The sequence below is a fragment of the Polypterus senegalus genome, chromosome 3 (assembly GCF_016835505.1).
Source record: "Polypterus senegalus isolate Bchr_013 chromosome 3, ASM1683550v1, whole genome shotgun sequence".
NCBI classification, from domain to species: Eukaryota; Metazoa; Chordata; class Cladistia; order Polypteriformes; family Polypteridae; genus Polypterus; species Polypterus senegalus.
In genome coordinates, this window is record NC_053156.1 from 271,602,021 (window position 1) to 271,628,820 (window position 26,800).

General features: G+C 40.6%; 1 protein-coding gene and 1 long non-coding RNA gene across 4 annotated transcripts in view; one reads left to right on the plus strand and one right to left on the minus strand.

Annotated features, from left to right (window-relative positions):
- LOC120526174 overlaps window positions 1–6,398 on the minus strand; it is a 32,914-nt gene extending 26,516 nt beyond the window's left edge. Inside the window, exon 1 of the long non-coding RNA XR_005633084.1 lies at window positions 6,207–6,398. This is a non-coding gene — a long non-coding RNA (uncharacterized LOC120526174). The remainder of the gene's footprint in view (window positions 1–6,206) is intronic.
- Window positions 1–26,800, plus strand: part of plekha6 (pleckstrin homology domain containing, family A member 6) — a 327,603-nt gene that overhangs the window by 86,565 nt on the left and 214,238 nt on the right. For all 3 annotated transcript variants that reach the window (XM_039749189.1, XM_039749191.1, XM_039749190.1), the window contains exon 2: window positions 19,754–19,888. The gene's annotated coding sequence lies outside the window, so the exon portion shown is untranslated. The remainder of the gene's footprint in view (window positions 1–19,753; window positions 19,889–26,800) is intronic.

Consider the following 26,800-nt stretch of genomic DNA (forward strand, 5'->3'; position numbering starts at 1 on the left):
GTCGGCAACCTACGGCACGCGTGCCAAGCATGGCACATGGAACGATTTTCAATGGCACTCTGAATGAATTGAAGTATAGTTAAAAATTATATTTTAATTATAGTGTACGTGTTTCTGCCGTCACTTACGTTTTGCGAATGCGACTCACATGTAAATAGAAACCATGTGTTCAGTGAAGGCCGTGGTACGTTAAATCAAACCTCGTTATTATATTTTAATCACAGAGCATGCATTCGTACTCTGCGTCCTCACCTACGTTTTGCACATGCAACTCAAATGTAAAGGGAAACCATGTGTTCAGTGCCGGCCGTGGTACATTAAAATAAACCTTGTTATTATATTTTAATCACAGCACATGCGTTCGTACTCCGCGTCCTTACCTACGTTTTGCACATGCAACTCAATTGTAAAGGGAAACCATGTGTTCAGTGCAGGCCGTGGTACGTTAAATCAAACTTCTTGTTATTATTAAGTAATGTACTGCCCTAAAATGACTCATAAAGGACAAAAACTTGATGTTCGCTCTTTTCACGACTCTTGGAAGAATGAATATGGATTTGTACAACAAAAAGATCGTGCTGTCTGTGCGTCATGCTATGAAAGTGTCATGTGTTGTTCGTCAAGTGTACAAAGATATTATCAAACTAAACATCAGTCCACGTTTAAAAACTCTGATGAGAAAAGTGAAGCTATAAAAAGGGCTGTTTCTGGCTTTAAGAAACAAACTACTTATTATAGTCAAATAATTGGAACCAAAAATAAAGCCACCGAATGTAGTCATACAATTGCTTCACATTAATTGATTAATAGCTCTGATTAATAATAAAGAATTATTAATCATATTAGAATTCTTGATATTTTTTCTTATTCAAACTATGAATTTTGTATTGAAAAAACTTGTTATTTATAATTTGTAATTACATTTTCAATAAATGTGTTGAAAATTAAAATTTGACAAAACATTCTTTTCACATATGATCCTATGTATTTTAAAATATTGAATGACCAATAATATAAGATCCGGTTATAATGGGCTTCAAAAGTATATAATATAATAATATATACTTTTGAGGCCCATTATAACCAGACCAATTTTGATACTATATATAACAAAATTGGTAGAATTATGTCGGCACGCGGAATAGCATTGTAGTGTAGGTTCGGCACCACACCACTGAAAGGTTGCCAACCCTTGCACTAAACATATCATGACAGTGTTGTATGTATCAGTTTCACTGTCTGCGTCAATGAATGATGACCAATTCAGATTGTTGTCACTATCACCTAATGATTCACTTTCAGTTGGCTCTCTAATTGGCTTTGTAGCTTCTTATTTACATGCCATTAAGTTCTGGTTGAAGGCCACCCCAGTCATGAATATTGATAAGTCATCTTAGTGTGGCAAAATGCATTGAAATATTAATGATTTATTTGCAGAATGTTATTTTTTATCCACTACATAGCATCAGAATACTGCAGAGAGTTTATTTTGGATTTTCACTGTAAAGAGGATTATTAAACATCATGCAAAGTCTGACTTGGGCTTAACAATAATTGCATAGAATTCCAAGCCTGAATCACACTCAGGGTTATCACCAACAAGATTAAAGTCCATATTTGTCCTGTGGTACCTGAACTGTCCTAATCAACAAGGGAACACAATGGATTTTCACATTACTCCAATAGATGGCGCTATCCACACCTTTACATTGATACCCTGAGACATATGTAGACATACCAATTAACAATATAACCCTATGTAGGCATCCTCTGCTACCGTTTGTTATCTGAGAGGCGACTTCCCATCATTCCCTTTTTGGCCTCAAACCATTTTATGTGTCCTAACCATATAAATGTCTGGACACATATAATACAGTGAGCAGTACACATACAGCTTTTCAGCATTGTGTTCAAATAAAGTTGTATCAAACATTATGATATGTGCCTTTTCACTATTGACAAGGACAACCATTAAGCCTGATGACAGAGTTTGCCATTCTTGCATCCAGAATAAAATCATGACCAACACCATTTAGCCATTCATCTTTAGCAATGAGTGAAATAGCCAAGTTTCAATTCAACCACAGTTTCAAAAAGTGACATTAAAATTTGTTGCACAGGCATTTTCACAATTGTGAAATGAATTAGTCACTAAAAATACATTTTTGGGGGTGGATAGCGGGGGATATACCATGATCTAAGTTCTTGCTCACACTTCCATGTTTGCCTGTGCTCTTTTCTGCATTTGTGTAATACATGCAATCTGCAACACTCTCATAAAATTAATTCTGTTTATGCCTCTTGGCGGAGTGCCGTGTGTTTTATAAGAATGTAATATGCTGCATATTTTCAACATGAAGACACCTTAGAAACACACCATTGTGCACATGACTTACTGAACAGGAAGCCTTGCCCTGCCCTTTCCTGTTTCTTGATTCCTTCTGAAAAGGATGAGGATATGCACTGTCCAAGTGCCGTGGTGCTTCTAGTTTCATTTTTTTGTCTCTGATGCATCTTTAGGATTGCAATCACCAAGATTGTCATCATGACTGGCAAAGTGGGTAGTATACTACCAGAACACATCTGGCAGCTCAACAAAACTTCTACATATGACAGAAAATTAGTCAGATGATCTTTATTTCAACAGAGATCTTTATTTAAATATAAACTGTGGAATAAATGTATGCAAATAAATCCAAAGAAGAAACAAACACCCTTCATCTTGTATCAACGGTGTGAATTTTGCATGAAGTGAAACACAATTTATTTGACATTTTTAGTGAAATGAAACACAGAATTTGACTGGGAATTCATTTTCATGATCATTTTTTCACTCGTCACTATTTTTTTTGGGTTAATTCCTTTAATACAGGATCATCTGATACTAGGGCCTATACTGGAAGTACTTGTTATAAGTAAAAAAAGCCTTCCTGGGGTGTCAAAAAAATATGAAATTTCTCAATGTAATTGACATTCTGAACCCAGCATTGGACACAAAGCAGGAACCAACACTGGATGTGGTGCAGGATTCACTCACATACACTCTCACCAATGGGGGATACTATAGAGTGACTTCCGAAAGTATTCCAACCCCCACACTTTCTGCATGTTAATGTGTGGTGTTGTAGGTTTCATTTTAGATAGATATGTTTGCCATTCTTGCCAATCGATCTGCACTCAGTAACTCATAATGTCAAAGTAAAAACACATTTTCAGAAAGGTTTGCAAATGTATCCAATTTTCAAAAATGGGAACTCTGCCATTCATAGAATTTGTTTCTTGTAGAAGCACCTTTGGCAGATGTTCCAGCTTTGAGTGTTTTTATGAATGTCATTTTTGCATAGCTGGATTTGGGCAGTTTGTCCCATTGTTTCTGGCAGATCCTCTAAAGTTCTGTTAGATTGAATGGGACACATCTGTACACTGCCATCTTCAGGTCTTTCCACAGATGTTCTATAAGATTTTAGTCTGGACTTTGGCTGAGTCAGTCAAGGGCAGTCAGAGATTTGACGCAAAGCAACTCCAGCATTGCCTTGACTGTATTCTTTGGCTCATTGTCATGCTAAAAGGTGAACCATCACCCCGGTCTGTGGTCACGTGCATTCAGGAGAAGGTTTTCTTCAAGAAACTCTCTGTATTTGGTTGCATTTATCCTTCTCTCCCTGCTCCTGCCACTGAGAAGCGACCCCATAGCATGATGCTGCCACCACCATACTTCACCACAGTAATAGTAAAGCAGGTGATGAGCAGTGCCTGGTCTTTGCCAGAGACAGTGCTTGGAGTTCTGCCCAAGGAGTTCAATTTTTGTCTCATCAGACCAGGGGATCTTTTCCCTCAGGCTATCAGAGTTATTTAAATGCTTCTTGGCAAGCAGGAGTTAGCCCCTATGCTGTAAACATGTGACTAATGGAGTGCTGCTGAGATAGTCATACTTCCAACAGGTTCTCCCATCTCAGCAGAGGATTTCTGAATTTTTGTTGTGGTGACCATTGAGTTTTTTTGTCACGTCCCTGACCAAGGTCCTTCTAACTTAGTTGGCTGGATGGCCAACGGGAAGAATTCTGGTGATTCCAAATATTTTCCTTTTCATAATCACTGAGACCACTGTACTCTTGGGAACACTCAAAGGTTAAGAAATGCTTTATCTCCTCTTCACTCAATCTATGCCTCATCACAGTTGGATCATGGAGGTCTTCAGAGAGTGCCTTGGACTTCATAGTTTCTTTCTGTTCTGACATGCACTGTAAATTGTGGGATCTTGTATACACAGTCATATGCCTTTCTAAATAATGTGTAATCCATTCAGTTTGCCACAGGTAAAGTCCAGTAACATTTTAGATACACAATTAAAGTTAACAGGATGTACCTGAGCATAAACATCAGTGCCACAGAAAGGGCCCGAATGAGAGAGTTCAGTTTTTGATTTTTGGAAACCTTTCTGAAAACCTATTTTCATTTTGTCATTATGGGTTACTGAGTGCAGATCGATGGCAAAAAACTGTAAATTTATCCACTTCAATAATTAAATCTACAACATAATAAAAGTGCAGAAGGTGAAGGGGCCTGTATATTTTCTGAATCCACTCTCTAATGTATCCTGCTACTTGATGTTTGCTTAGGATGAACAGATTCAGCATTCTGTCTGTCTTCTTAGTTCATGGAGGTATAATAATAATAAGGAATTAAGTATGTGAACATATACAGTTTATTTTAAAATGAATTGTTTAACAAGAACATGGGACCTTCATAGAATGTGGTTCAGAGTAAATTTCTTCACAAAGAATATTATGTGTACATGAAAAATGTTTAATTATAACAATAGCATTATTAAAATAAATCATTACAGAGAGACTTTGACATCATACAGGCTTGGGTAGATTAGTGGCAGATGAAATTTAATTTCAATAAATGTAAAGTGTTACATGTAGGAAGTAAAAATGTGAGGTTTGAATACACAATGGGAGGTCTGAAAATCCAGAGTACTGTATACCATATGAGCGGGATTTAGGTGTCGTAGTGGACTCGTCACTATCAACTGCCAGACAGTGTTCAGAAGCCATTAAGAAGGCTAACAGAATGTTAGGTTATATAGCACAATCTGTGGAATACAAGTCCAAGGAGGTTCTGCTCAAGCTTTATAACACACTGGTGAGGCCTCATCTGGAATACTGTGTGCAGTTTTGGTCTCCAGGTTACCAAAAATACATAGCAACACTAGAAAAGGTTCAGAGAAGAGCAACTGGGCTCATTCAGAGCTACAGGGGATGAGTTATGAGGAAAGATTAAAAGAGCTGAGCCTATACAGTTTAAGCAAAAGAAGATTAAGAGGTGACATGATTGAAGTGTTTAAAATTATGAAACACACAACCCAGTGCCCCTGCACCAAGCACCCTCAGTCTGGGCCTCTTCCAATAATGCCTCTCTTTCTGACCGCCTCCACTCCTCTCCTCCGAGCTCTGTCCTCTTCCACCCGACTCCAGCCACTGAATGGAGGGAGGCGGCCCCTTTTATGTTCACCCAGCTGTGCTCCAGGTGCCTCCTGATGAGCTTCCTGAAGCACTTCCTGGTGTGGCAGAAATGCTGGACGAGCACCCAGAAGCACTCCGGGTGTCCCTGGTTTTCCTTCCCCCAGCACCTCCGGGTGTGGTGGAAGTGCTGACGTCCAGGGCTTTTCAGGTGTTCGGGGGTGCCCACTAGTGGTGACCGCGGGCCCCTATAGGGTTGAGCTTCCATGCTCTGTTCCCGTGGCCCCGATACCAACCAGGGTGGCTGCCCTTTCGTGGTCCGGAGGAGGCATAGTCCCTCTCCCAGTCCTTCTAAGCGTCCCAACTGGGTACCACCCCCAGCCACTCGACACAACAGAGAACAACAGACCCTTGGAATAAAGTGACCAAGTAATGTGGTAGACAGTAAGACTTTAGGGACTTGCAAAACTCGACTTGATGTTATTTTAAGAGAATTAATTGGACACGACTGGCAAGCTTTGTTGGGCTGAATGGCCTGTTCTCGTCTAAATTGGTTTAATGTTCTAAAAGAAGTCTTTAGAAATTTTAGTCCAGGATCATAAGAGAACCCTATAGACTATGTTGGTCAGGGTTTATTCACACACAAAATAATGCATACATTACAAATGTTTTAATTATAACAAAAGCATGATTAAAAGAAATGTTTAGAAACCTTAGTCCAGGATCTTTGGTGAAACTTACAGGCTATGGTGGTCCGGATGGCTTATTTCTTCTGAAAATTTTCTTGCTTTCTTCAGAATATTCCTGTTTGTTCTGAACAGATCCTCTTCCATATCATTCTTGCTTAATTTAGATTTTTTACACTTTGCTGGATCAGAGTGTCTTAAAATAATACATTGTTAATTGACTCACTCATATTCCCTTTCTGGATAAGGAGGAGATGAGCAGCAAAGGGCTGGAGTGAACAGAGCAAGTTACATAATTCAACCTCCTTACATAAGTGGTGTGCGTCTCAGTGTGCAGGCCTGTGACGAGAATCACATCACAGAGCAGGAGGAAGTGCAATGAAGTGTGTGAGCACAGAATTCAAATGAAATAAGTTGCGGCGACTACTTTTGCAATGCTGTTGTCTGCTTATAGTTCTCAGTGGGACAGAAAGTTAGGAAGTAAAAATAATACTAATAATTACTATTGTTTGCATAGTACAGTGTTATAGTAGTAAGTGAAGCTGTCCCACAAATCCAGTATCCTGGGTTTCAATCCTATGCCAGGTTGTTGCCAGTATAGAGACTGCACCTTCTTCAGACGCCTGTGAGGGTTTTTCAATGGTTTTCTTAACACAATTTAAGATTGTGTATGTTATTGGAGTACATTTAAGAGTGTTATATTAGGTAATGCTACTTAGCAGATTAGCACCCTGTAAAGTATTTGTTCTTGCCATATGACCAATACTGGGCAGACACGATCTCCTCATAACCTTGAACTGGATAAGCAGGTTAGAAAATTAATAGATTTATTTAGCCCACTCCTTTACATCTGGCGATTTAGAAAAATCAGGATGTAAACAATTGGAAAAACATTTTTTTCTTCCTCTTTCAGCTACTCCTTTTAGGAGTCACCACAGTGGATCATCTTTTTCTGTATCTTTGCTCTGTTACACCCACCACCTGCATGTCCTCTCTCACCACATCCATAAACCTTCTCTTAGGCCTTCCTCTTTTTCTCTTCCCTGGCAGCTCTATCCTTAGCATCCTTCTCCCAATTAACCCAGCATCTCTCCTCTGCACATGTCCAAACCAATGCAATCTCGTCTCTCTGACTTTGTCTCCAAACCGCCCAACCTGAGCCGACCCTCTAATGTACTCATTTCTAATCCTGTCCATCCTCGTCACACAAAATGCAAATCTTAGCATCTTTAACTCTGCAACCTTCAGCTTTGTCTCCTGCTTTCTGGTCAGTGCCACCGTCTCCAACCCATATAACATAGCTGCTCTCGCTACTGTCTTGTAGACCTTCCCTTTCACTCTTGCTGACATCCGTCTATCACAAATCACACCTGACACTCTTCTACACCCATTCCACCCTGCCTGCACTCTCTTTTTCACCTCTCTTCCACAATCCCCATTATTCTGTACTGTTGATTCCAAGTATTTAAACTCATCCACCTTCGCAAACTCTACTCCCTGCATCCTCACCATTCCACTGACCTCCCTCTCATTCACACACATGCATTCTCTCTTGTTCCTACTGACCTTCATTCCTCTCCTCTCTAGAGTATATCTCCACCTCTCCAGGGTCTCCTCAACCTGCTCCCTACTATCACTACAGACCACAATATCCTCAGCAAACATCATAGTCCACGGGGACTCCTGTCTAATTTCGTCTGTCAATCAGCCCATCACTACTGCACTACTACTACTCCCTGCATCCTCACCATTCCTCTGACTTCCCTCTCATTTACACACAAGACAGTGTCAAATATAAGAACTGCTCTTAGCATTAGGACTAGATGACATGTTAATCAGCACAATAACTTGAGGGCTGAAAGGTTTGGACAAAGCTGCTGCCATCCAAAACAGGATAGTCCTAAGGTGGGGCGTGAAGGGGCGAGTCTGAGTGTAAGTAGACTGGGAGCTGTTTGGATGGCGAGGAGAAGCTTGTTCTGCAGTCTGGAAGTTAGAACTGAACAGTTATGATCTCTGAAGTGCTTATCTGAGTGAGTGAGACTGATGATTATGTAAAGTCCAAAGGTACTGGAAACCAGATGTTTTCAAAGATTTTGCTTCCTAAAAAAGTTTTCGTTTTTATAATAAACAGCTTCAAGCTGAACATGTATATTATTTCAGATTGACTGCGTACATACAAATCTGGAGAAACATGATATTAACTTTTATTAACTTTTAATGTGTTTGATTGCCTAATGATACTGACACATTGAATGTTTTGCTGCTGATTTTCAGTTGTATTCGGCATTGTGATGTTTTGCATTTCAGTATCCAACAATAGTTGACCAACATTGATTAATTCCACATACCCTAATGCCACTTTTCCATTGCTTGTGATTAGCAGTGAAGAAGTTCAAGTGTGAATGCCAAACATGAATCTTTAGTGACTTCTTGGTTTCATATGATTGAAGCATGTTGTTAACCAGCTGGGTTTAGTTTGGTACTCTGTAGTTGGCAAGAAAATTCAGAACAACATCCTTCAATGCCTCCTGTTCAATCTCCAATAGACCCACCAGCAGATCTTCGAACTGCTTGTCAATGATGACCTGTTTGATTTGTGCACCAACAAAAATGGCTTCCTTAATGTTGTCATCGTTTATTCATATAAACCTCTGTCTCATGTACCAAAATTCTTTACATTTCTTGTTTGGTGTGTTGTATTTACCCCATTTTTTGACACCCATTGCAAGTCCAACCTCTCTCTCAATTGCCTATCCCAAGATTATTTTATCTACAAGTTTGTTTTGTTTTTTGGGGGACAGTCAAGACTGAGGGTCTATCAAAAAACAGGGCCTGTTAGAGCCCGTTGAGGCATTCCTTGTGTGATTTTGGGCTCTACAAGAAATTAATTATTATTATAAATTCACAATGTTTTTCCATCAGTCCAACTTTTATATGAAAAAGATTCAAAATATCTATATTGGGCTGACAAGTGGTTTATGTGCCAACCTTTCCGCCCTGGAATCAAATGCTTACCAAGATGCCAGTTCTTGTTAATGTCATGGGACTTTAGCGCAGCTGTCCCATTCGCAAATCAAACAACAACATTTGGGATATCCGAGCTGCTCAGAGTACCACTGCTCTTTGATCACCACAGATGGCCCAGTTGTCGTTGTTGTACTGTATGCAGCATGAATACTTATAATATATGAAAAAATTCAAAGTGATTATTGCAATAAAACAGGATTTTTTACAATCAGCAGGCCAGCATCCAAGTACAATTAAAAGTGTTCAGGAGGCAAAAATCTTCATTTTCCAGTCAAACTGATTACAAGCTGCCAACTCAGTACAATAACCTACATAAGGATGACATTTATGCTGGAGCAGGAAACTGTTTGAATATTTGGATATAGTAAAAGAGGCAGTGAGAAGAGTTTGAATTAACAAGGAGTATAAAAAAACTGGGAGAAACTGGACTACAAAAGCAAAATAATTCAGCTTAAGGACCAGCAAAAAAAAAAAAGAAAAAAAGTAAGTGGCATGGTGGTGCAATGGTAGCAATGCTGCCTCACAGTAAAGAGACCAGGGATCACATCCCAGGTCCTCTCTTGGCGCTTTTCCACTGCATAGTATGGCACGACACGGCTCAGTTCAGCTCACTTTTGGGGGGTTTTCCACTGAGAACAGTACCTGGTACCTGGTCCTTTTTTTAGTACCACCTCAGCCGAGGTTCCAAGCGCCGAACCGTTACCAAAACGTGACGTGTAAACTCTGCTGGTCACTGATTGGCCGGAGAAAATCGTCATTACTGCATCACTGAACTTGCGACACGAGACACAACAGACCCGCTAGATTTTTAGCACAGCCAGCGAAGGTTCGGACGCACCATTTTGTTTTATTCAAAAATGGCTGTTTCGTGGTCTATTGAGGAAGTACAGACGTTCCTCTCGTTGGTAGCCGAGGAGCGGATCCAGCGAGAGCTGGATGGGGCAACGCGGCGCAACTATAAGGACACGTGAATAATCCCGCCCACTCTAAAGCGGTACTAAACTGCAGTCGAAACGCAAACCGAGCCGAATTGAGCTGAACCAAGGTGAGCTGTACTGATCCGTGCTGTGCCGTACTATGCAGTGGAAAAGCGCCATACGTGTGGAGTTTGCATGTTCTCCCCGTGTCTGCGTGAATTTCCTCCTGGTGCTCTGATTTCACCCCACAGTCCAAAGACATGCAGGTTAGGTGCGTTGGTGATCCTAAATTGTGCTTGATGTGTGCGTGTGTGTGTGTGTGTTTGCCCTGCAATGCACTGGCACCTTCTCCAGGGTGTGTTCCTGCCTTTCACCCTATGCTAGCTCTGATAAGCTCCAGCAGACCCCTATGACCCTGTCCTGGACTAAGCAGATTGGAAAATGACTGACTGACTGACTGACTGGTAAAAATGGACTGTTAGTTGGAACAGGAGCTGTTGTATATTTCAAGAGCGAGACTGAACACAAAACTACTGTAGTGTAATTAAACAGAAGGGTTTGGGCTATCAGTACAGCTATTGTGGCTTAAAACATGCCATATCTATGTTCCCCAATTTACAATGTTATTAGATTAAACAGATGAACAGTTTCAAATTCTGCAATTATGCCTATAGCATAAACGTTCTGCTGGATGGCCTTCAAAAGATGCTTAAATACTTACTGAAGGGCCTTGCAACCCCTCAAATTTATCTTACCACTTGACAGGCACCATGAACATCTGCTTCGGCTTTACTTCAGCTTATAACTCATGGACACCAAGGACACTCAGATGGAGGCTGAATCATGTGAGTCATGTGGATTCTTCTTTAATTTGTCTAAGAGGACTTGGACAGCCATAAATATTTGACTCTGGGAATTATTACAGGGTCTGACTGATAGTGAAATGGAAAGAGTGACTTAAAATGAGACATCTAGAATTTTGAATGACGTCTCTGTTTAAAAAAATGTATGCGTCTTTGATGGGGTATAATAGGGAAATGTATATACAGTCATGTGAAAACATTAGGACACCCTTTGAAAGCATGTGGTTTTTTGTAACATTTTTAATAAATGGTTATTTCATCTCCGTTTCAACAATACAGAGAGATTAAAGTAATCCAACTAAACAAAGAAAACTGAAGAAAAGTCTGAAAAAGATCTTCTGTAAATGTCATTCTACAAAATGCCTATTCTAACTGAGGAAAAGATAGGACACCCTCACATGTATTCCCTCTTAAATTGGCTCAGATCTCACACAGGTATATCACACCAGGTGCACATAATTAGTAGATCGTTACTCTGCATGTTGAATGAGGCTTGCCCTATTTAAACCTCAGACATTTAGTTTGGTGTGCTCCTGACTGTTGAAGTGAGAGTGAGCACCATGGTGAGAACAAAAGAGCTGTCAGAGGACTTCAGAAAAAAGATTGTAGCAGCCTATGAGTCTGGGAAGGGATTTAAAAAGATCTCAAAAGATTTTGAAATCAGCCATTCCACTGTCCGGAAGATAGTCTACAAGTGGAGGGCTTTCAAAACAACTGCCAACATGCCCAGGACTGGTCGCCCCAGCAAGTTCACCCCAAGAGCAGACCGCAAGATGCTAAAAGAGGTCTCCAAAAACCCTAAAGTGTCATCTCGAGAACTACAGCAGGCTCTGGCTACTGTTGATGTAGAAGTACATGCCTCTACAATCAGAAAGAGACTGTACAAGTTTAACTTGCATGGGAGGTGTGCAAGGAGGAAACCTTTGCTTTCCAAGAGAAACATCGAGGCCAGACTGACATTTGCCAGAGATAAAGTTGACAAAGACCAGGACTTCTGGAATAATGTTCTTTGGACAGATGAGTCCAAAATTGAATTATTTGGACACAACAGCAGAGGACATGTTTGGCGTAAACCAAACACAGCATTCCAAGAAAAGAACCTCATACCAACTGTGAAGCATGGAGGTGGAAGTGTCATGGTTTGGGGCTGCTTTGCTGCAGCAGGACCTGGTCAGCTCACCATCATAGAATCCACGATGAATTCTACTGTGTATCAGAAGGTGCTTGAAGAACATGTGAGACCATCAGTTAGAAAATTAAAGCTGAAGCGGAACTGGACCATGCAACATGACAATGACCCAAAACATACTAGTAAATCAACCAAAGATTGGCTGAAAAAGAAGAAATGGAGAGTCCTGGAATGGCCAAGTCAAAGTCCAGATTTGAATCCCATTGAGATGCTGTGGGGTGACTTGAAAAGGGCTGTACGTGCAAGAAACCCCTCAAACATCTCACAGCTGAAAAAGTTCTGCATTGAGGAGTGGGGTAAAATTTCCTCAGACCGATGTCGAAGACTGGTAGATGGCTACAAGAACCGTCTCACTGCAGTTATTTCAGCCAAAGGAGGTAACACTCGCTATTAGGGGCAAGGGTGTCCTATCTTTTTCCTCAGTTAGAATAGGCATTTTTGTAGAATGACATTTACAGAAGATCTTGAAAAGACTTTTCTTCAGTTTTCTTTGTTTAGTTGGATTACTTTAATCTCTCTGTATTGTTGAAACGGAGATGAAATAACCATTTATTAAAAATGTTACAAAAAACCACATGCTTTCAAAGGGTGTCCTAATGTTTTCACATGACTGTATTTGGTAGCAAATCCCTGTTGCAGGGTCATTATATTTCTGAACTTTTAGTATGAGGTAAATGTAATGTGGTTTAGAGCCTGTTTTCGTGCATATACATGACAACTAATATAAACTAATATAAAATATGCATAAAAAATATTTTTACATCGTGAGACTTTGTGGAGTTTGCACTTCCGCCCCCCAGTCTGCAGGATTTTCTTCTGATATTGCATAGACCTGCACTGAACTGTGTGTGCCCCATAATCAGCTGGTGGGTGTGACGATGCGGGTTCTGCTCCATGTTCCCATCTTACTTCTGGGAGCCCTCGAACCTGACACCATCGGTAATGTCACTGATGAGCTAGGCAGTGAAGACATCAACCATGAAACAAGGGGATGGTGTAAAAAGTGCTTTTATTAAAAATCAACAAAATCAAAGTGTCCAAATAGATAAGTGCAGTGTCTCTCAAAATTAATAAATATATAATCCAATAAAAACAAGTGAACTGTGGAGATTAAAAACACAATAGAAAAAAAAAATCCTTTAAAACAACAAAGTTAAAAACAATGGCTTTTTAAAAATCCGGTGCTTACTTATTCCTTACTGTTGGCTCCCCTGCTTTTCCCCTATGGGCCCCGCAACAGGGGAGCTGCCCTATCAGCAAATGCAGCTCCCTTCAGTTCTGGTCCGGTAGCCCTCTGATCCCCAGCTATGTCGGGCATGAGCCAGACCGAGACTTGGGTTCCTTCACCACCGGCCAGGGCGCTCACGCTGGGGCTCAACACGCCCAAAGCCTCCTCGACTCTGTTTCCTTTACCGGCCAGTCGACCCCTCTGGTGGTCACTCCAGCTCCTCAAAACTGCTCAGCTGGAGCGACCACGTCAATCTGCCCTCTCCAAAAGTTGGCCAAACACTTCTCTGGGGCTCTCCTACCAGCTGCCTTCCACCTTAATAGAGTCTATTCTTGCTCTGTCTTTCACCGGCTTTCTCCTTCCTGCCGCCTTCTTCTCCATTAACCTCCATTCTTTCTCTCATCTATTTTTCTCCCTCTCCCATCCACCTCGTGCTTCTATTAAATATTACAGGGACGTGGATCAGGTGTGGCAATCAACAGCTTCCGGTAACAATTACGGATGCGGACGACTTATCACCTGTGCACTTAAGCGATCCCGTCCGCATCACGAAACACCCGGGAACCGCTTCAGCCACACTACTACACCCCTTCTCTAAGCCGCGAGTGCGGCGATTATTTATTTAAAAAGTGGCCTTTGATCTGAGCTGTGGACCTGCTATACCACAATGGGCCACCCAGGGTTGGTCCCTGCCTTGTGCTGGCAGACAGCTGCCACCCTCAACCGACTTGACTTAAAGTAAAAAGTAATAGATGGATTCCTATCATTCAGTAAAAAGGATATTTGCGAAACCATAATTGTCCTGTGAGTGGTGTCCCAGGATTGGTGTCTGCCTTAGGCCCATTGCTGTCGGATGCCTTGACACTAAAACAGCAATTTCAGAAAAATAATTTTAGTAAAAGATATGCTAAATATTTCTTATACGGGCAAGCCTTATATTGTTTTCCGTTGCCTAGACATCATTCACTAGTTAGAACAGAATTTCAAAGAAATGCCTGACAATATTGAAATCTGTGATATTATAACTAGTAGTTCCATCCATCATTTCACACCTCAGTGAAAACTGTTGCTTGTCTCAGTTACATTTCCATAATGGTTAACAAAGAACATGTCATTTCGGCACGATACGCAATTTTATGTGTTTTTCATTTCAAAATGTTTTCTAGAGGTCTTGATTGAGTTGTTTGTTTGATAGTTACAGCATGTGGAAACAGCGGTTATGTGTGAATGCCTACTGTGGGTATATGTGCATATTGTTTGCCAGCTTACTATTTAAATTTTATTTGATACCGCACTGCCAACTCAGGCAAAAACAATGTGCTTCTTAGCCATAAATGCTAGGTCATTGGTTTATTTTTTTTTCCATTTGAATTTCTCTTTCCAAGCTATTGTCTGTCTTAAAGAACACGACAGGGCAGCCTGGGACTTGTCGTGACCATATATGGTAGCCCCTGGGGCAAATTTGTATTGAGTTATTAAAGTTAATAGTGATAATGTGATTGTGTATATGTCTACATCCAGCTGACGGTCTCCTTTAGTTGACACAATCACAATAGCTTTTCAAAGGTAGATGTATTTATAAGCGGGTTGCACCGATCTAATAAACTCAACACACACATCACTAGGATGTGGAAACAAAGTTGAGTCTGCAGAGAAAATATACCGGAAAAAAAAAGAAACCGTAAAAACTCCACTAAAACGCCGACTGGGCCAGGAATTGAATCAGAGTGTCAGGAAATCTGAGGCAGTAATGCTAACCACTGTGCCAGAATGCCAGCCTCAATGAAACATAAAGTTACTGAACATACAAATAATAATAACTGGCACAGGCATTACTGCGGCGCAGTTACATATCCGATGTTCCTAAAGTCAAGTCATCATCGTCACTGCTCGCTCTTGTCAGGTAAATTTACATCGCATAACAATCTCAGACATGCTGAATGCAATTCACGGTGATGGGGGAACTAGAGTCTGTCCCCGCTGTACTGGGAGCAAGGCAAAGACCAGTTAGGAATCACTAGTTAATCTAACCTGCACATCTTTGAGAATGTGCCTTGAAAACACACACATACACACACACACAGACGTGTTAAGAAAGAGCAAACCTCACATAGACGATGACAGGGCTTGTGCACAGTCGTGACAGGGTAGGCCATGTGACACTATCCTGGATAAAAATGACTTTCAGAATGTACATGTTATTGTTTAATAATGTTTTTTTTACCATAACACATAAAAAAGCAGAAATATCAATTATCAAGATGTGACATAATCAATGTTACTTTTACTTAAGGCCGTGCCGTATTATATGACTTTTTCAGAGATTTCAAGTCATAGACATAATTTATATAATTTTAACAAGTTGGAGGCAGTCATGGCACATTCAACTGCATTTGTGTAATCTGACATACCCAGACACTCTCTCTGCAGACAGACACACTGCTGATCGCTGTGCTCAATATGTCATTAAAAGCCTGGATCTTGGTTTTTACAAAGGGCACTCACAAGCCCAAATGCTCAGACTCTTTGCTCAGTTTCTTTACAGCCCCGATCAGAGCTTCCATTTACTACACGAAGATCACAGAATCCTCAACAAAGTCAAGATCAGTGAATCTTTCTTCACCAACAGATGCCCCACAACTGCTAGACCACATAACCCTGTCCAATACCCAGTCCATGCAAGCACTGAACAATGTAGAAGAAGAAGCACACCCCTGATGCACCCCAGAATCAACTGGGAAAAATGCAGATGTTCTGCCTCCACTCTGCACAGTAGTCACAATAGCAGTGTAACAGGCTGGCCATGATATCCAGCAACTTCAGGGTGATCCTACAAAGTCTCAGGATGTTCCACAAGGCAGCTTGATCAACTGTCAAACACTTTATGAAAATCTGTGTGTCTGCAGAGGAATGTCAACCTCGTTGAGAGGTTTACTTACCTTGGGAGTCACATTCATATCTCTTGTGCCTCTCCTATGAAATCAGTAGACAGATTGGGAGAGCATAGGGGGTCATGAGGTCACTTCAAAGGGGTGTGTGGCGCTTCTGATATCTCTGTAAAAAGATGAAGGTCCAAGTCTTTAGACTCCTGGTGATCCCTGTTTTGCTATTTGGTTGCGAGACATGGATGCTATCCAGTGACCCGAGATGAAGACTGGACTGTGTCTCTTTGGAGAATCCTTGGGTACTGCTGATTTGACTTTGTGTCGACCAAGTGGTTGTTCATGGAGTCCTGAATGAGGCACATTACCTGCATTGTGAGAGAACATCAGTTACAGCACTATGACCATGTGGCGCAATTCCAGCTTGCAGGATCCTCATTGCTGAAGATCCGAGTGGCTAGACCAGGTCAAGGGGACACTCACGTAATACCTGGCTGCAGCAGATAGATCGTCATTTCCACAGGGTGGTGCAGGACTACATGTCTGCCTGGGGGGTTGCCAGTCAGGATCCTCAGCTGTTTCGTCTTGTGCTGAGTGCATCAATGCGCTGTACCAGTGTATGCTCCCCAACCTGACCTGACATACCAAGTGACTAAATTCAACCAGTATCTGACTTACCCCAACAAAATCATAACCTAAGTCATATAGGAGCTAGCTTGTGTATTTGTGAGAGATGACAATTAATGAGTGCTAAAGTGGAAGTCGAATGCCACAGCGATAAATAGGGAACATGGGTGTTTTAGACCTTGGAAATAAATGAGTGGCTTGTATGTCTGATGTCATGCAATTAACCCACTATGACAGGACAGAGATTGTGGCTTGACTTGCCATACCTGGAAAGCCTTCACATGGGCTCCAGCTCCAACAAGCAGCACGTTATTGGCTGTTAGAAAAACCTGTGTACTTGTGATACTTTGGAAATTTCAAACTGTTCTGGAAAGGCATCACACACTCATCAAATCTGACGTACCCTGAGAAATAATCAATTTTGGAAAAAACACCATTCAACCACAGGAAACAATCAGGCAGTGGAAAATCTTGATAGTTATAAATATCAGGGGAACAATTATGAACTCAAAACAGACTTTTAATGAAAATACAGAATCCATCTGCAAAATATAACCGCAGTTACTCTTGTGTATAAGGAAGCTGGGTCTTTTTAGCATGAATCCTATCTCTTTTATAAATCTTGCATTGAGTTTGTGTTTACTTATGTTTTGCTGGTCTAGTTTGGAAATCTTAATGTCAGCAAGAAAAACAAAATAAATCAGACTGTAAATTGGAGCTGTAAAATAACAAGATTGCAAAAGTCAAGTCTGACAGACCTCTTTAATGAGTAAGTGTTATAGAAAGTGGAGGTGTATTTTGTCAGACAGAACTTATCCACTACATTCTCAATTTTAGTTGTCGCCATCAGTTCACAGGTTCAAGGTTTCAAAGATAAAAATCAACCGATTAAAATCCTCTTTGTCTCAACTGCTATTAATCTTCTGAAAAGTTTAACTTTAATAAACATCCACAGGCTTAATTCATGGGATGAACAGTTATCATTTGCATCAATCATCAGTTAAGTCTAAATGTTGGTATGTTTGTTCTCATGTTTTGTCACTGTCACTGCCTTATTATGTATATTTGTGTTATGTTTGATGGTCGTGTTCTTTGTGATGTGTTTTTAATGTTGTGTTGTGGTCTCTCTGTAAAACCTGATGACAAACCAGATTTCCCTTTTGGGATGATAACAACAACCACAACATGTATTTGTATATTATGTTTTCATACAAATGTAGTCTCAAAGAACTTTACAAGACAAAGAAAGAAAACAAGAAAAAATATATTAAAATTAGGCAAAACTAATTAACAAAGAATAAAGTATGGTCTGATGGCCAGGGAAAACAGAAAAAACAGAGGGCTGAAGAAAAAAACAAAATCTACAGGGGTTCCAAGGCCATGAGACCATCAAGCCCCCACTACCTAACATCAATGCTCTCAATCAGTCGTCATGGTTTTCAGGCTTCACAAATTAGACGATGATGGCCATGTGGACCGCTGGGCTTCAATCCATTAACTAGGGACCACACGGTGCTTTGATCAGGTGGTGGTGGCACAGATCACCACCACAGAAAACCGGAAAGACAACAGTAGATAAAGTAGGGGTTAGTATGGATTTTGGAAAAAAAAAGATAATTAAATGCATACAGTATACAGAGTATTAGAGCTACACTAAAATGAAGCTATGAGAAAGCCATGTTAAAATAATGTTTTTTTCTGACATACTGGCAATGAGTTCAGCAAGTGTATTTATCAAGTTTGACATCCCCTCTGACTAGAAGTTGGGTAATGTGACATTGGCTTTAGTTTAAGCTTCCCTGCTAGATTTTAAGATGTTTATTTACATTCAATGATTATATGAAGCCTCTATCTGAGGGGCTTACAGGCCACAAAGCAGATAGTCCAATAGTTCACCTAAGTCTACATTGGGGATACTAGCAGGGGTATTGAGGTTCGTGCCTTGAACAATCCTGTCTAACACTTTAAGCAGTTCTATGTGGTGCTTTCCTGCCATTAGGGTACCCCCCACAAATTTTTTTTTGGCCCTCTTTTGTAAGTTGTGTCCAAGCCTGTTTTCCACACCATGAGGATTGAGGTATGCATTCCTATGTTTGAACTGAGAACATTTGCTCTGGAAACAGTCCCGTCACTAAGCTCCCATTGGATGAGCTTTCCAGCGATGTCTCCCTCTGCTTTGATAAGGCTAATTATTGCTTCTAATACAAACACTGAAATAACTTCTCCTTATGAGGAAGAGATGGGGGGTGAATGTTAGCGTGTCTGTGTGTATACAGTAATTCAGGCAGGTTTTGGGTCCCGCTCCTTTCAACATCAAAAGAGATCCACCTGGCCTTTTAAAGTGAGCTCATGAGGATGATAATTTCAATTTTTTGTAATTAGAGTGAATGTCTTTAAACACGACTCTTGATTAACATGCTTCTGTGTCCAGTGGTCAAATATAGAGAGGCTTATGTTGCTCAAGGCAAAGCAGAGCAAGCTTTGATGTTATGTCCTTTATCCCGATGCTGTTTTTTCTTAATCTGTCTTACTGTAGCACGTGCCTTCTTTTTGTTTCAAAATGTAATTAAGCATTCAAACTTGAAAAATATTCTTATGTTTGGACGTCTCTGCAAGGCAGTGGCTCTCATCTGGGTGTGGAGCGGGAAAGAGCAGGAGAGAGCAAGCGAGTGTCTGCAGTAGGCAGAGGAGGTGAACAGAAACCACCTGTGGTTTCAAGTTTCTTGTCTGTCATCTTCCCCTGCAGCCGTCCTCTCCCCCTCTCTCTCAAGTCACACCAGTTTTTAAAGGAAATCAAAAAAAAAAAAACAGAAGTGGCTCGACACAGAGCATATGAAGGAGACGCCTAAGCTCTCGCTTGGTTTTGCAGGCTCACCGAAGGATAAGAAGAAGCTGTCATCTGGCCACACAGCTTTATATGGGAGAAGACAAAGACTTGGCACTGTACAGCAGAATAGCGGCTTCACTTTGATTTTCAGGGCCGGGCTAACAGACAAAGCAACAGGTATGTGTTGTGTGTGTTTATGAAATTGAAAATCATCTGAAAGTTGTGCTGCTTTGGAATTCTTCTGTCGCTGAAATCTTATCAGTAAACACTATGAACTATTTTATAAAGGAAGTGAATGAACATTGCTTTTTGTTGTGGGATGAGTCAGTTACATTGATTTATGACAGATGCTGTAGAAGCTTGTGAGGTTTGTTTTTTGTAAGACATACCTGATGCAGGCGTCATGTTAAGATGCTCGTGTGGGGACTTGCCGTTTAGACCTTGCATCTTTGGCTGGGTGAAGGTAGCGCCAGGGTCCATTCACAATTAATTACCTTATATATTATAACAATGGGGCCATTATGAGCCAGCATGACCTGGAATGAAAGGGCCAAACTATATAAATACTTTTCTAAAAGTAATTGAGCGATAAATAGCACCTTTCAAATAACATTGCAATACAGGGTCCCAAGGATGCAAAGGCTAAACCTACAGTAGTGATCTCAAAGAAGGAACCAGACATGAGTGGGATTCCAGTCCATTTCATCCATCCATTTTGTTATCCAGGGTAGGATGTGATGCCCAGGTTGTCCACAACTGGCATTACCTCCTTGAACCCGGGACAGTGATAGCCATAATCTGAGGATAGACTGGGCAATACACACCAATAAGGGAAAGGCCAGAAGTCATTTGTGCTTTTTCTTTCTAAACAATATTCAGGTGCAAATAGTGCAGTGTAAAGTTTCTTCCATAATGAATAATCTGTAAAAACCAGTGACTATAATAACCATTTAAAAACATGTAAGTTAAAATCCATGAATAAAGCAATCGAAAACCAGGATCTCTTTTCTCTTAATTCTCCTGTCAGCAGTGTCTTCCTCTCTCCATTTTCCAGTCTTGCTTGTCAGATCTTGATGCTGTCTACAGTCTCTCTTGTCCCGACCACTGTTGGTGTCCATTATTATGCTCAGCTGGACCACCATAGTCCTGACACTTGATGTCAGTCTAGCAGACCCACAGATCCCTAGATCACTCTTGGGACTGACCTGCCCCTGGAGTGCCATTCCCCTTGTTACCTCACAGGTTCACCGACCGCTCTGCATCCACTCTATTGAGTTGGCTGAATGGTCCTCTCACTCACTCGCTCTCTTGATGTTTTTGTTCTGTCTTGTTCTTTCTGATGTTTTATTCCCCTTTCTAACCTACCCATCTTCCTTTATACTTCTATGGATGCAATGTCCTAATTATGACCAATAGATAGTTAATGAGGAAACTGGAAACAATCGCACACTCACATGCAAGCATGATTATCCTAATCTCCTCATTAAACGCCTCATGACCACGTACACACAAGGAGCCTAAACTCCACCATTTTTATTTTAAAAACTCCCTACGCCCAGAAACCCTAACATGCTGTCCCGTATAGGGTCGCTGTGTATTCCATTCCATTTTACATTAATGCACACTCACATTTATGAGTTAAATCTAGCAAGGTGGTGCAAATCCTGGATCAGTCACTATCTTGTTGGGGTTTGCACAAGTGCCTGCATGGGCTGAACTCCAAAACAGGAAACCCACTTGTAGCTAAGCATGTTTGGGCCTGGCCAGTACTTGGATAGATGACTATCTAGGAAAAAGCTTGGGTCGATGCTGGAAGGGATGTTACTGAGGCCAACATGGTGCACTTATCTTGTGGTTTGTGTGTGGATCCCAAAGTCCTAGTGCAGTGACAGGAATACTGCACTCAAAAAATTGTGTAGTACTTTGGATGAGATGTACTCTGAAACCAGAGCCCCGACATTCTACGCTCATAAAAAATACTTGAACATCAGAGTAGGGTGTATGGTGATGTCTTTGTCCATTATAATCTTGTCTATACTGACCCCGCAATCATCCCTTCTCTTTAATATCTCTGACCCCTTCACCACCTAATAGCAAGTGTATGGATGAGCTTATTTGCACAAGAATGGCTGCTGTGGCATTATTCTGGTGGATGCTACACATTGGTGGTATTTGGCGTGGCTCCACACTATCTATGTAAAGCTCTATGAGCCCACCGTGAGTGAGTGTTGATGTGTATGTAAAGACGAGAGTCAGTCCCTCCCTTGTGTCCATCAGTACTAGAAAAGGCTTTGGCTGCCTACAACCCTATAATTGGATTAAGTGAAATCTCAAGATGGATGGATGGATGGATTAATTAAAAAAAAACACACTTCTTTTACACGTGGGAAAAAAATGAAGCACCAATAGAAAATCTCAAATGGACACTCCACACGGGTAATGGCTATTCTGGGAATGGAACACAAGAGTTGTGAGACAAGAATCCAAAAAACTGTAGCACTGTCTGTCCAAGAGTAATCTCCAACATCTGCCTGTCTGTCTGTATGTCTGTCCGCTTTTCACAAGAGAACTAATTAATAAATTTAGATCAGTTTTTTTTTTTCTTTTATTTGCTGATTTGTTGATTTTGCAACTTCCGTCATCACCCTAAGTACCACAGTTTGCTTGCAGAAGTGATTTATTTGTACTAATTTGAGACAGAGGCTGTGGACCGAGGAGAGGGGGAAGCATCACGTCAGGAGTTGGGAGCCAGGCAGGGTCCTCCTCACTCACCCGCCAGCCTCGGAACGCACCTTGTCTCTAGCTAAGCTAGTGAACGACAGAACTACTTAACGGATTTAGATTGGGGTTTTTTTCTACAATTTTCTTGAACATTTTGTTTGATTTTATGACTTGTGTCATTGTGCTAAGTATCATAGTTCGCTTGCAGGAGTGATTTATTCGCGCTAATCCGAGACAGAGGCTGCGGGCCGAGGGGAGGGGCAAGCGTGACGTCAGGAGTGCAGAGCTGGGCAGGGCCCTCCTCACTCACACGCCAGCCTCCGTTTAAATCGGTCTGCCTTTGGCCACATTTGGAGCGTACCTTACTTCTGCTTAGCTAGCGATACCTGTTTGTTTATTGATTTTTAAAGTTTGTCATGTTTTGTTACGTACTATGCGGGTAGAGCCGTGTGGGGCAGCTAGTATAGAATAAATTAAAGGGAAACAAATAATGTAAAGAGAATATAAAAGAAGATAAAGGAATGCATAATAAAATAAACAAAAAATAAATTAATTAATTAAAATGTCAGTATTGGTATGATTGATAAAAAGAGTCAATTTGAATGTAAATAAATGGTCAATTTAAAATGAAAGAATGGAGATGTGGTTTTCATGCACACGACTTTCATGATGGATCTCCCAAAGGCTTCTGGAAATGCATGTTTTGGGTAGTCTAGGAGGAAAACCCATTCAGACATAGGGTGGACTCCACACAGAAAATGGCCAGCCGTGGGATTCAAACCCTGGGATTCAAAAAATGGACATTGAAAATAATTGGAATTTTATATGCAAATTTGTGGTGGGACCTTCTATATTTACAGATGTTATTCATTGTTTTAAGGAGCTTCATAAAAATAGTGTAACAATTAATAATTCAAATAAGACAAATTCACATCTTTGAAATACATATTTGAGAAATCTGAGTTGAGTGTCTCATTGCTGAGTTCAATGTGATGCCCATTAGCTGCTGTTACACTTTTTTTCCAGAAAATAAATGGCTGATGCTGTTTGGCATTACTGTGCCAGCATCTGCAGGATCACAGGTGCAGTAAATCGACACCCCGCACAATCCCCCTAATACTCCCCTGTCCTTCAGTCGGGAAATTCCAAACAAGGCATTTATGATCAATATGCATTGTTCAGTGCCTGAGGCTAATCACCAGAATCAATACACAATTTAAGCAGCAGGAAATTACTTCTTGTTCTTTTTACTGTCTTAATTTGATCCAAGAAAAAGCCGTATGCTGTTTTAATCAGTGTTTGCAGCAGCACATATTGCTGGCATCCAGCGAGGTTCTTCTGCGCAGAAGCAAGGCAGACATTTATTTAATTTTGATTTTTATTGTATGTTACATTTTTTTACACAGTCCCTTGAATGTACTGTAGATTGCATTCATTAAGTGGTCTGTGTACTATAAACACAGAACACCTCACTGATTATTTTTTTGTTTTTTTTTTTTACTTTAAATCTATTATGATTTTTGAGCTATGTTCTTAAAAAAAAAATTGGTTAATTATCCTGAAAGGGAAGCTCTTAAAAGTATTTATGTTGTATTATTTGCTTGTCCAGTGCCCCTGCTGTGGCCATCAGTTTGTCTTATTCAGACCTACCATGTGAGTTATAAGCGATTGACTTAGCTCTTTATATGTATTTGTTTGGCCTTTTGCACCATTCGCAGTGACAGTAAATGGTGTTCAGGATATTTTTGAGCAGTGCAGTAGCGTTTTGTAATGGTTAGCCTCATAGCTTCAGGTTTAAAACCTGCTCCTGTTCTTGCTGTATGGAGTTCGCACATGCTAACCAAATGTTTCGTCATTTTCTAACCCGTTTAATCAAGACCAGCTAGAGCTTATTCCAGCTAGCATAGGGTGCAAGGCAGGAACAAATCTTGGATAATACACCAGGGTGAACACACACACACACACACACAGCCCAAACACACACTAAGGCCAATTTAGTGTTGCCAATTCATCTAACCTGAATGTCTTTGGACAGACAGATAGAGGAAACCAACAGACTCGGGGAGAGCATGCAAACTCCACGCAAGGGAGAAACTTGTGACACAAACCCTAATCTCCTTACTGCAAGGCAGAGTGGTAGCACTGGTCACCATGCCTCCCTAAACAAATGTGTGCAGGTCTTTTTCTGGATGCTCTAGTTTTTATTTCAAAGTCATGAAGGTTAATTTCTGACTAGTAATGAGTGGGATGATTTGAGCAAAATTAAGTTTTGTAAGTTTTGCTTTCACACAAAGTTTCACTGCAAGCAAGTTTTGTGCCATTAGCACATGTATTTTCATTGCATATGCAACCTTTTTCTTTAGGTGATAAAGTGTGGCACAATTTATTATGGTCTAGAGCATTGAAAGTGGGTTGCACAGCTGGAGAGTACCTACCTGCAAACTCTCCTCCGTTTCTAAAATCCATTGGCCTCGGTATGTGCCTGCCGGCGAGTTGGATTGGTTTGTAGAGTTGGGGAAACTGAGCACAGATGGCGTTACCTCTGACCCAAGAAAAAGTTCAGGCAAGCAGTGCATGAGCCACATGGAAGGAGCTGTGAACAATCAGGCAGTGTTTTAGGGTGGCTGAGGAAAGAGCCATCGACTTCGGCTGTGATATAATCCTTCAAGAGCAATATTCTTTGCTTTCCACTCTAAAAACCTAATTTTAGCGAGTCTAGCATTTTGTAATTGTAAAATTGACTATAAAATGAATTTCAGGGACAATTTTGCACAACTGTATTTGAAATGAAAATTGTTGCTTCATTCATCGCAATTTTTGTGTCCTAGTGGGAGAATGTGACCTGAGAAGTTCCTCATTCAGGATTAGTTCCTGCTTTTCATACAATGCTGCTCTTTCAAATTTTATACTGGATAGGTGGATTACAAAATGGAAGGATCCCTTGTAATTTTTCTCCCTGGTCATTTGAGCTTGTGCAGCTTCTGTGCCCTTGCAAGTTCAAAGTGTACATGCGGCCAATAAACTTGTCTACACTCTTCGTACATTTTGGAGGATGGGGCAGAATATTGCATTTTCATTAAGTGGCACAGTAATCACCATTTCATCTTTTAAGAGATAATGAAATGCACAGCAGTCAGGAAAATGTGATCAAGAAATAAGTCATAAATATTTACCAGAGTGAGCGAAAGTAATAACTAGAACTTGTGAGTCTCTGCCGTTTACTTTAACAATGGAGTCTGGAGTTGAGAAAGATAAGATATTGATTGGATTATGTTAATCTGCTCTCCTGTGTGTACTGGGGTAATCTGCCATTTAAAAATCTTTGTTTCTAGGGAGTTCATGACAATTTACAGCTCAGCTTTAAGTGCTGTCAGAATGGGGACCTTTTTCCTAAGAGCTTTCATTCAGTTGTAGCCCATTCCTGTTAAATGCTCTTTTATTACTGATTTTGCCGTTACTCCTTTGTTATTATTGCTTTGTTATTGCTGTATGTATTATTGTTATTTCTTCAAAACCCCCACCTATTAAAATACACCAGCAAGGAATTATTATTATTATTATTATTTTTTTTTTTTTTACATATTCTTGTACTCTAATCACATGTCGTACTCTATTGCTACTACTACTACTACTACTGTTGTGTTAGGGTATCCCTGCTCCTAAGATAATGTCCATACTACTACATTTTCATTTAAACAATGTATTTTTAAATGAAAATGATCTCTGTCCAGTCTAGTGTTATCACACCGCTTAAGAAAGTTTTTCCATCTGCACTAAAATGACCAAAAACGCTAAGGACGTGGACGGTTACCTACACCTGGCATGTTTACATCAGCAAGTAGTAAGGCTGCTAGCCACTGCATTTATCGTAAAACTGTAGTGAATGCTAAATTATTTGCCTTTTGTGCATATATGTAGCATTCCAACAGCACAAAACTCAAATTAGCAACACAACATACACCATGGAAAGCAACTCTTCCAAGCCTGCTATGTAAGAATAAGATTTTCTTCCAGGAATGGTGACCAATCAGGGAATTAAACATTGTAATGATTGGGATCAAGTTAATAAGCAGGAGCTAATCAGAGTGTCCACCCATCCACATTACAATGCTGAGTATACAACTCTGGATAGCATTTTCAAAAGTCTCCATTTTGGGGGGGTTTGAAAAAGGCGGGCTAGGCAAAAACTGAGACTAATGCCAGTGTTTTTAAATAAAATGTAGTTGTGTGGATGGGGATTAAGTGCTACTATGGCTTTCTTTTCAAATATCAGAGGCATGCTGCTACTGACATTGACTGCACTCCTCCTTAACACAACACACCGCAATGGCCAAGAATGGTCTTCAGAGGCTTCTCTTTCTGAGGAGC